We start from the raw sequence: 12,514 nt of genomic DNA on the forward strand, positions 1-12,514 counted from the left end.
TCCTCACCCGCGGCGCTCAGGCCTTGCGGTACCACTAACTCAGTGACCAAAGAGGCCACGCACGAGATAGTCGGCCCCCCTGCTTGGTAGTTCGGGCCTACATGAGGCATCTGAACCACCAGGACGGCCATTATAGCGCTTGCGATGGGAGTAACTCTAAAATAGCGTAGAGCACGTGCGCCCCGTCTTTTTTATTGGTAGGGTAACGTGTGTTGTGACGCCTGTGCTGGATGGGTGTAGTGTGGGTGTATACGAGCCATGAAGGAGTGTGTGTGTGTGTGCCGTTCTGACAACTAGACCTGGAACTAAGAAATGACTGCAATGGAAATCTGGGCCACGTAGCGTTGTTGTATTTTCCTGGAAGCGGAGTGGAGTGGGCTGGCCTGACGTATGCCAGTGCTGCGCGATGCTGAGAACGATGACTCCGGAGCTATGGACGTGGTTCCGTCGTGAGCTATATGAGAAATCAACTGATTTGTGTGTCTGTGTTGTAGTGCTGCCGTCAACCGGGTCTTACACGTAAATGTGACATTATGTCTGTAAAGTCCCACTACATAGCCAACATGGACGTATAGGGAATCACTGATCCTACATTCATCCATAGTTGCACACACAAAAGATGGTGGACATGACGCATTTCTGCGAATATAAATGTTTGTTGTACATTCAGTGGAGTATTGTATCTGTAGTAATACAGGGCTATGAAAGCTTTAGGTTGCAGTTTTTGGCACATGAAGGCCAGCTAATATATATGCGTATGTGGTCATTCGGGTAAACTGTCGAACTTGGTGCTGGAAATCAGTGTTCGAGCCCCGGAGTCACGTCCACATCCTGTTATTGTAGAGAAATGACATAATCTACGCGTGCCTGAAAATGTACTGTAAAAGAGGTGTTCATGTAAATTGCTGACATAGTTTGGGTCGACTTTGCGCTATATAAATATGCTTAAAAAAATCGAGCTATAGCACACACTTATAAATGTAAAATACACTTTGCTTGCAGTATTGTAATGATCCAGTTTCTACATTTGTATTTGTAGAATGAGCGAGAGAAAGTTATATACTCAAAGTTTTTGTTACTGCCAGAGGTAAGATGGTTACGTACGCTGTTTACAGCACAATATCATTTGGTAGGGCCCAGGAGCATCATTTTACAAACATAATGAAAACACACACACAGATAGATAGTTGAAGTGGGTACGGGCACATGCGCTCGACTCCATTTTATTACATTGCTGTTGGTAACAAGTAGAATAGTAATCATGATATCATACACAGATATTCAGTCATAAACGGTTTATGACTTCTGCTGTACAAAGGTGGAAACACTATATGTAAATTAATACACAGAAGATTCTATCGTAAAGGGTTCATGAGTTGTGGTGCACTAAGGTAGGGTCGGTTTGTGTGGAGCCTGCGATGCGTGGTTCAGGCAGAGCGCACTGGTAAGAATGTCTTTTGGCTACTGAATTGTGCCTTAATAAGGCTACGTGGCGATTATTCATGGTGCACTGAGTTAGTGGTACGTCTGGTGCTCAGCGTGTGCTCACCCTGCGATGACGCGTGGTCCGAGCAGGCTGCACTGGAAGCATTGTCTGTTGCCTACTGGACTGCATCATCTGTAATCACGATTGAAATAAAAGATGAAACATATATGGAATACATTTTCGAAATATTTAGGTTTCAGGGACATTATAGTTCAAATTGTGACCTGTGCTGTCCGTAGTGTAGACTGCCATTGAGTGTGCTTTTGCACTTTCAGCGTGAATTGTATTATTCAACTTAATTTATAACTGATATAAAAGAAGTTCTTGAAGGAAGCATACTAAAGGGATATTGTGTAGGTTTGATAGATGTTATACCTATTTTGGTACTCTACTCTGCAAATAATGAATCAAGAGTCTATTTAATTGTGAGCTCTGATGACCGCAGTGTAGGCAGGAGGCAGTGGTAAGTAAGAGCCCACAGCCACGTGACATTGAGTAGAGGTGCACAGTATTGGTAATTTTGCGTGTGTGCAGCCAGCGATGATAAATGGTTCAACGAGCTAGTGGCACCTGAAACAACTTGGTTCTGTGGAGCCTGCGATGATGCGTGGTCCGGGCAGGCTGTACTGACAGCAATGTTTTTGTCTTGTAAATTCTGCCCTAATAAGGCCACATGGTGATGATTTATGGTGCACTGAGTTAGTAGTACCTTTAGCGCTTAGCGTGTATGTACCTGCGATGATGCGTGGTGGGGGGAGGCACAGTAATTGAAGTAATGTCTTTTGCCGATTGAATTCTGCATCAATTCTATTTCAAAGTGATAGTATGCCTCATTGCGGACATAAAACTGTTCACTTTTCTTTGCGATGATTTATGGTGCACTGAGTTAGTAGTACTTTTGGCACTGAGCTTGTACGTACCCTGCGACAATACGTGGTCCAGGGGGGCCACGTTAGGATCAATGTCTTTTGTCTGTTGAATTCTGCCGGAATACAGCCACGTGACGATGAATTATGGTGCACTGAGTTAGTAGTACCTTTGGCACTGAAAGTGTACGTAACCTGCGATGATGCATGGTCTAGGCAAGCCGCACTGGGAGCAATGTTTTTTGCCTAGTGAAGTCTGTCTTAATAAGGCCATGGGGAGATGACTTGTGGTGCAGTGAGTTAGTGGTACCTAAAGAACTCAGCGTGTGCGCACCCTGCGATGATTCGTGGTTTGGGCGGGTCGCACTGGTACAATGTCTCTTTCTTACTGGAATGCGTCATGTGCAATCGCCATTACACCTGACTAGTGAGCCCTCACAATGTAGATCAAAGGCAGTAGTCATTACAGACATTAAAGAATGTTTATTGTCGCATCCTTTAACAAAATCTGAGCGCTTAGAGTACAATTGTCTCTGCCTTAAATACATCAAGGCTAAATTCAATTCTGTCCGTAGTGTAGATCCAAAGGTGAATTCAAGTTGTGAACCCTGCTGTCCTCACTGTTGATTGAAGGCAGTAGTCAGCAGTGGCACAGACATCAAGAAATTATTTTTGTCGTATCCTTTAACAAAATCTGAGGACATAGAGAACAATTGTCTCTGCCTTAAATAAATCAAGGCTGAATTCCCTACTGTCTGTAGTGTAGATGCAAAGCTGAATTCAAGTTGTGAACCCTGCTGTCCGCAGTGTAGGTCAAAGGCAGTAGTCGACAAAAACATCGAGGAATGCTTTTTGTCACATCCTTTAACAAAATCTGAACATATACAGTACACTTGTCTCTGCTTTAAATAAATCAAGGCTGAATGTCCTACTGTCCGTATTGTAGATGCAAAGCAGAATTCAAGTTGTGAATCCTGCTGTCCGCAGTGTAGATTGAAGGCAGTAGTTGACACAAACATCGAATAATGCTTTTTGTCACATTGGTTCAGAAAATCTGAACACATACAGTACAATTGTCTCTGCCTTACATAAATCAAAGCTAAATTCAATGCTGTCCGTAGTGCAGATTCAAGCTGAATTCAAGTTGTGAACCCTGCTGTCCAAAGTGTAGATCGAAAGCAGTAGTCAGGACAGACATCGAGGAATGCTTTTTGTCACATACTTTAACAAAATCTGAAGACATATAATACAATTGTCTCTGCTTTACATAAAACAAGGCTAAATTCAATGCTGTCCGTAGTGTAGATCCAAAGCTGAATTCAAGTTGTGAACCCTGCTGTCTGCAGTGTAGATCGAAGGCAGTAGTCAGGACAGACATCGAGGAATGTTTTTTTGTCATATGTTTTAACAAAATCTGAAGATATGTAGTGCAATTGTCTCTGCCTTACATAAATCAAGGCTAAATTCAATGCTGTCCGTTGTGTAGATCCAAAGCTGAATTCAAGTTGTGAACCCTGCTGTCCCCAGTGTAGATCGAAGGCAGTAGTCAATACAGACATAAATATGCAGTGCTGTGGTGCTGAGTTCGCAGTGGGCCTCTATTGAGGAGGCATGTGGTCATGGCGACAGCCACATGGCAGGGTGAGGACCTTTGCTGTGGCAGAGTCTATTGTCTTTGCACAATTGAACGACGCTCAAGGCGTAGCCTAATTATTTATACTCTTACGCTGGAGTTGCGTACGTTGGACCAGCCCACTCCGCTTCTGCTTCAAGGGGGGAGACAACACAGCTACATGACCAAGATATTCCCCAGTGTCTGAGATAATATGGTTGCGTCCACTGTGCAGTACACTACACATATCAATAGTATATCTAAACACAGAAAAGTTTTTGGTTTGTATAGTGAGTTGTGTATAGCATATCACTGGTAGTCTTGGCATAATGTAAATTATTGTTGATGTGCGTGTTTCTTCCCTTATATATAGTTGGTTGCCACATCTCTGAACATTCAGCTAGTGTGCTGTTGAGGAGATATATTATTTTGGGAAGGTCCTTTGTCCTGTTTTGCGCTGCTTTTGAGGTAGTAGGGGGGAGGGGTCAGGAGGGGTGCTTGTAGTGGTGGCGGCGGCGCTGGGTGTTGTGATTTTGTTGTGTGTTGGAAGTGCATAATTAGTACTTCTATCACATTCGTCTTCAAATATGGGTATGAGTTGGATGTAAGTCACGCAGTACATAGTCGACGTCATTACACTAGTTAAATATTGATTTTAATTTGTTAGCGGTAAATGGAACTATCACCTTTTTTTAGGTAGCATTGCAGATTTGCCTTGTTGTTGAAAGTATGGGGAAGTGGTGTTTTTTTTTTTCTACGGGAACGCCTAGTCTGTATATTATTAACGTTAGTTGTGGTTCTGGTTTGTAGTGATTTTGTTGGAGGAAGGAATCATTTTGTTGGAGGAAGGAATCAATTGTAGAGTGGTAATATTTGCAGTTTTTACTAGGTTGAGAATGGGATGATAATTAAAAAAGATAGAAAAAAACAGATATGCTTAATGAACATTATAATTAGGAATTATCGTTTAAAAAACCTTTGAAATTCGCTGAAAAAACCATAGGTTTCAGGCAGGTTATAGTTAGGAATTATTATTTAAAAAACTTTAGAAATTCACTGAAAAAAACATATGTTTCAGGGGTGTTATAGTTAGCTGGATATTTCACTCATACAAAACCATTGAAATTCCTCCATTATAGTTAGTTGTATTACTGTAACTCTCGCGCCCACAATCCACTGCTGATAATGTCACATATTACATCATTCATAACATGGTCAGTGACATCACTGATGAGTGTCTACAAACTCCACTTCTATCAGAGAGGTAAGGGATCTGCTCAAAAGTGTTATTTTGCTACAAAGCAAGAACTCAAGTTCTCGCAAGGACTCTTGTACACAAAAAACTTCCCACTGTAGCATGTTTTACATGCTACCGAAAATACCCAAGGACAACACCAATCCACCAGGGAGGCCAATAGTCTCTGCCAATGGTAGTCTATTAGAGAACACTTCCATATTTTTAGACTCATTTCTTTTCCCATATGTGCTGAGCCTTCCCTCATACTGTAGAGACAGCACTGATTTTAATAACAAAATAGAGGATATAACATGGCAGGAAACCTTTTGGCTTGTGACAGTGGATGTGGTGTCTCTATACACCTGTATAAAGCATGAGGATGACATCAATGCCTGTAAAAACTTCTTTAGAGACAGGTCGGTCTTTGTGTATGAACAAACAAATATGCTCATTGAGATGTTGACTATATGCCTGAGCAATAACTTTTTCCTTTTTGAAGACAAGTGGTACAAACAAGTGGTGGGTACCGCAATGGGAAGTTGCTTTACACCGAGCTACGCCTGCATGCTATTGGGGTGGTGGGAGGAACAAGTGGTTTGGAGTGATGTTAATGAACACATGACTAGACACATTATGTTTTGGACCCGGTACATCGACAATGTATTCATGATATGGGGTAGCAGCAAACTGGAATTGGATCAGTTCTTGATGGGAGTAGGGGCTAATAATGTCAATGTTCGCTTTACCCATAAGTGTGACAAGAGAGATATGGATTTCCTGGATGTGTGTGTGTGTGAGTGGAGGAAGGGAAACTATCAACCTCCCTGCACAGGAAAGCCACCGCAGGGAATAGTGTCCTGCATGCAAGTAGCCACCATCCACCCAACTCAAATGTAGCATACCATATGGAGAGCTAATAAGAGCAAAACAGAATTGCATCACTACGCAGAGCTATGAGAAGGAGAGAAATACCATGATTCAGAGATTCAGGAAGAGAAGTTACTCTGACAAAATCCTCAGTATAGCTAGCGAAAGAGTGAAAATGCAGGACAGGGCATCCCTTTTGGTAAAAAGACCAGGACCAAAGAGTAAAGAGAATGAGATAAGAATGATAACAGAGTTTTATGCTGAGTCTGACAGGGTTTGAGACACCCTAAAAAAACACTGGCACATTGTTAAAAATGATCCAATCATAGTAACAAAAGTCAGAGAATCCACTTTGGTTACATACAAGGAATCACAATCCCTGAAAGATATGTTGGTCAATAGCTATTTGGGCACCAACAAACAACAGAGTTGGATACAACAGCAGAAAGTTTTTTTTTAAGTGTGGCAAATGTAAAGCCTGTAGCACAAGCAAAAACAGAAAAACCTACCCTCTGCCCACAGGGAAAACAGGGAATATCTCAAAATTCATGAACTGCAATTTGGACTACTGTGTCTATGCCATAGTCTGCCCATGCAATAAAATGTACATGGTGAGCACCATCTTCCCTGTGAAGAAAAAGATTCTTGAACACATGAGAGCAATTAAGAATAGCGACCTGAGTTACTCTACTGCTAAACACTGGTTAAGACATCATGACAAGAACGCTAACAGTTTGTCTTTTTCTAATGTTGACAGGATGGCAGAAAGCCTTCGAGGGGTGAATCGCGAAAAACAACTTTGAATCCTGGAGTCCAAGTACATCTTGCTCCTCGATACCAAGAACTAACCCTGGGCGAAGCACTACGCTACGCTCGCGGAGTTTGCGAAGTTTGCGCAACTTCGCACTACGCGAGCTGCACGTAGCACAGTGCGAACACGCGTAGTGCAGCGTAGCGTAGTGCAGCGCTCATTTTTTGCTTGTTTGCGGTCCTGAACGTCATGTTCGCGACCGCGAGCAAGCAAAATGACATCCCGGCGAGATTCTCAACGCGGGAAGGTACGGTTTCTCATTGTGAGTGGTTGCGCATGCTCGCGACCGCTCTCAATGAGAAACTACCAGTTCGCGTTGAGAAAGCTGCAGCTCGAGTAATAATCTACTCGAGCAGCAGAAAACTACAGCTCGCACTGTGCAAGATGCCGTTTTCAATGATTGCACAGTGCCGGATGCTTGTGCGCACTGTGCAATCATTGAAAACACATCTTGCACAGTGCGAACATGCTACTACGCAGCTCGCGTAGTGCTACGTGAAGTTCACGTAGTGCGAAGTGCACTTCACGTAGCTTCGCGTAGCGCTACTTCGTGAACTACGCGCACCCTTACCAAGAACCCTTTCGGCCTGAATGAGGACGAGGAACTCTTGGTCCACATAGGATGAGAACACCACCAAATTTATAGACTCTTTTTCTGCCTTCAAGATTGATATTTGATTTCTCTGTGTATACTGTGTCCCGGGGAGGGCTCTCCACCGCTACACAGTATTAGCAGGTTGGAAAATCTTCACATGAAGCTAAACCTGCCCACTCAACAAGACCCCTCCACCTTTGCAGGAACCCTACTGTTTCCCTCATATCCCCAATATGATTCAATCCTGGCACTTGCCAAGAGCCGCAAGAATGGAATCATAATCACTGATTCCGCTTAGCCTGCATATATTTAAACCCCCCCTTTCCTTTTTCTTTCGTTAATTTTTTCTTATAATTTCATGTCACCCCCACCCACCCCTCATGACGGGCACTTGCCGTCATGACTTCACTCCCTTCCTTTCCCTGCCCCACACCTGACCAGAAACCACTTCATGGTTTGTGAGAGCACTTTCTGTCTTTTGGGACATAAGTAAAGATTTTAATTTTATTTGTAGGACACATGCAAGTCCTTGTGGCTAAACAGGGATTATTTCCATTTCTTTGTTTTTTTGTATTAATTGGGACTCTTCCTCTTTTTCATGAGTTCAGAAATAATACAGTTGTGAATCAGGCCACTTGGCCACATATGAATTACAAACTGATAGCCTAACCTAGTGCTTTATTTGTTATAATTTCGACGAAGTTTTCTTTTATACAGTGCACAATGCGAATGTATGAAAGAAACAAATTTATTTTTCTACATGTAACTTTGTTGCTAACACGCTGCCAAATGTATTCACTGGGAAGGCAGTGAGTCTGTCTTTTAAACCGCAGTTACAATAGTTTTGTTTCTATTGTTTTGGTTTGGAATGGTCCTTCTTTCATGTCTTGTAAATACACTTACAATGGTGAGAAATGGTGGTGCACGTTGGCTTGTGAAGAAGAACTTTTGCTCGAAACGCATCAGCCAGTAAAGTAATTTGATATCTACAGTGACTGTGGAGTGCAAGTCTTCTTTCCGTTTTGAGTAACCTATCAAATGCAAATTTCTTTTATATATATATATATATATATATATATATATATTACCTACTGGCGGTCGCCAGTAGGTAGTTATAGTTAGGATTTTTTTCAATGTTAAATCTCAAAATTCTATTTGGAATAACTTTGGCGCCGGTTGACGAATCTGCCTGAAAATTTCCTCAAAATGGCCTCTTCGAGCTCCGGTCCTTCCCTGAAAGTTTGGGGGGGATTTGTCAAGCGGGGGCCGAGATAAAAGGGGGGTCCCAAAACGCGTTTTCCCCATGTTAATTTCCATAGGGCGGTCGATTTCACTTTTAGCCCGAACGGCTGAATGGATTTCCACCAAACTTGGCAAAATTGTAGGGACTGTTAGCCCGATGTGCCTTTGCTATGTCTCAAGATATGTGCTCCAGTGGATTTTGAGTAATTTAGGTTCAAAAAAATATATATATCTGTAGCCGCGCTCCGGTACGCGCACCGGGCGCGACACGCGACTTGCGTGCAGAAAGCTGATTGGCTCTCAGTTGTCTGTAAACATTCTAAACAGTCCGGAGCGGCCGCCATCTTGTCTATCGGTAAAATCTAGTCATAAGAGGTGGCAAAAACAAAGGGGGGAATTGACCATAAGGGGGTAGGGTAGACCCCCCCTGACCCCCTAGGTTTGATATGGGGGCCATTAAAGGGCCCCGCGGGGCCTCAAAAAAATTTTTTTTTTTTGCGTTTTTCGCGGGGGAAGCGCCCGGTACGCGCACCGGGGAGCGCACCGGGGAGGGCTTCAAGGAGGGTACTTTGGAAAAATAATCACTTTAAAAAATGGTATGTTTATTAATTGTTTTTTTTATTTTATGTAAGTACCTACATGTAGGTACCAATGCAGAGACTTTAATTTAATGTACACCATCTCCTCTGTAGATATCTTGCATGTTGTTATTGTATTTCTTGTGGTATATGGAAGTTATAACATAGTCTGTCTGGAAAGCAGAAACAGATCTTTTAAGCACTCCCTGAGAATTTCTAGGGGATCATGAGTAGTCTATCCTGCTCCCTTATGAAAAAGAGGTGTAAAATATACATAGGAGATAATATAGTGTGAGAAAGGTAGTAACTATGAGTAAACTTACTATGTAACAGAAAAATAGTTGAACAGTATACTATAAGTCTCACTTTATATTTTAAAAATTTTTGGTAATACTTTATGAATTACATATAAAAATGAATATTGTCTCAAACAATTTGAAATTATTAAATATAAATTTATTCCTCTGATTCTTTTTCATAACTTAATAAAATTTCTAACATAATATTGTCCGGAATTTCCTCATAATTATTAGTACATGATTCCATTTGTTCCAAACATTCTATAAACTGTTCATCCAAAGAGTCATCCATGAAATCAACTTCATCTTTTTGATGTTCTGGTTTTTCCACCTTTACTTTGATAGAAGTATCATTTGCCTGATTTTCTCCTTCCATTTTCTTTCTGAAAATTGCATACAAATTAACTATATTAGTAGAGTTAGGGTACTGTATACCAGAGAAGCCTAACTCAATCCATAACTATTGCAGAGAAGTCTATCTCTATCTCTAACTATTAAAGAGGGATAGCATATAACTAACAGAATATTTTTTCAGAAATTAACTTAAAGTGTACAATATTCTTCCATAATTAGAACTTACCTTAGAGAAATCAGTTGAAGTTGTCAGTGATATTTGTTTTCAAATGTACTTCTGGAAGCAGTAGTCAAAATGGCTGTGTTTCCCTCTCTTCTTTTATATATATTCTTGTACTTAACCAATCAAACGTCAGGAAATAATCGTAGAAAATGAAAGATACTTTTTAATTGGTTGTAAATTCTAACATTACAAGTGTGTTTTTGTCATGTAATTTACCTCAGGATATTTAGACAGGCCTTTAGCCTAAATGTCTCAATGGAATTTCACCAAATTTGGGCAAATGGTAGGGACTGCTATGTAGTAGGGCCTATTCTATATTTGATGAAAGTGTCTCCATTGGGTTTTCCGTAAATTACTTTCCCACCTTTTTTTATTGTGCGCTTACTGGTGCGCGCTCCGGTACGCGCACAGGCTGCGTAACGGGAGTCCTCCATTTTGTGTTTCGGGACAATCGAGACACAAGATGGAGGGCAATCAATGTTCGGTATGGCTAGAAGGGGGCACAGTAGAGACTTCTTGACCCTCTAGGTTTTCTGAGGGGGTCTTAGGAGGCTCATAAAGGTAAAAACCAAAAAAAAAATGTAATATTTTTCGCGGAGGGAGCGCCCAGTACGCGCACCGGGGAGCGTATCGGGAAGCGTACTCTGGTGAAAAACAGTGAAAAAAGTTAGAAAAAAATAAACGTTTTGAATGATCAGAGGTAGGGTAGCTCTGAAAAGAGCTTTTGGGTTTTGTGGTTGATTTAGGTACCTACAAGTAGGTTCCAATGCACATTCTTAAATTCAGGAGGAATATTCTATTCCCTTCATCTGAGAAGTGCACACCATCTCCTCTGTAGATGTCTTGCATGTTGTAACGCAAGTTATTATTGTATATTGAACCCATTCCATAGTCTCTCATGTAAGCAGAAACAGATTTATTCACATGTTTCCGTGCTTTCTCAAATTGTGGACAAAATTGGTTGGACCAGTTCCATTTCTGTCTTTGGCATATATTGGAATATACCACAGTGCACAATTATAAGGTCAGGTTCTGGCAGATGCAAAAAGGTTTTCACCAATGGTATCAATTGGTGACATTTTAATCCTCTGTGGCCAATCCACTTGATTTCCACATTTGATAAATCAAGGTTATGAAAATTTCTGCTAGCTGCATACCTTTGAGCCCAGTGGATGTAGCTATGTCCAATAATCCAAACAGAGTACATGATGTGAGAAGGTTCTGGTCCAGTCAGATGAAGTGTGGGAATGAAATGGCAGTTGGAACAGTAGGAGTTTACAAAAAAATAATTGTGGAGTTTCTCTGCTCTTGAATCACAAGCAATGATTGGTGGATTCAGATAGTTGAAAACTGAAAGTTAGGGTGCATGGTTATGTTGTGTGAAAGAAGCAATTTGAATGGTTTAAAAAAAGTCACCAAAAGCAAAAATACCCTGTATAGGCTGCTGTATTGAGAGGTCAAACATCCTTGCTGAGTTAATTTGCAACATTGTAAGATAAACTTTTGAACCTTAGAGTTCAGTTAGGAGGGAGTTGCTATGGTAACAGATAGAAAGGTCTGAGAGGGGGATGGGTGTTGGTTTGAAAATAGTGAGGGAAGACTTTTGATTGGTTGAATTAAGGCATATGTGTACAAAGATAGAGATTTTCTATGCCAGTCTTGGTTTCAGTGTATTGAGAGCACACCTTTTGCTCTGCTAAAGAAAAATTGGTGTGTGTGTCTGACACTGTTCTCAATCTCCAAAAGCATTTGTAAAGGTAAGTAATGATTCATTTAATTTAGATAGAGACTTATTTGCTCTATGGAGAATATTTGGAAGCAGATAGTTATGTTTTAGAAGTGAAATTGTATGTTAGTATATAAGTCCTGCGCAGTGTTTCTTACATGTTATTCAAAAATCGATTTTGGGTGCAAATGAATGGTATTTTTATTTGGCCTTTTTTTATGATTGCCATGTGCAGTTGATGCATCACTTTAAACATGGGTAATAAGTGATGGAGTGGTGGCGCAAGGCTTTCATAAATAAGGCTCTGACTTTGTTTTACGATATTGAGTGGTTGTACATAGGTTCTGCGCAGTGTTTCTTACATGTTATTCAAAAATCGATTTTTGGGTGCAATTGATTGGTATTTGCATTTGGCCCTTATTTATGAATGCCATGTGCAGCTGATGCATCACTTTAAACATGGGTAATAAGTGATGCACTGGTGGCGCAAGGCCTTTATAAATCAGACCCTGACTTTGTTTGATGATATTGAGTGGTTGTACTTAGGTTCTGCGCAGTGTTTCTTACATGTTATTCAAAAATCGATTTTTGGGTGCAATTGATTGGTATATGTATTTG

The sequence above is a fragment of the Lissotriton vulgaris genome, chromosome 5 (assembly GCF_964263255.1).
Source record: "Lissotriton vulgaris chromosome 5, aLisVul1.2, whole genome shotgun sequence".
NCBI lineage: Eukaryota > Metazoa > Chordata > Amphibia > Caudata > Salamandridae > Lissotriton > Lissotriton vulgaris.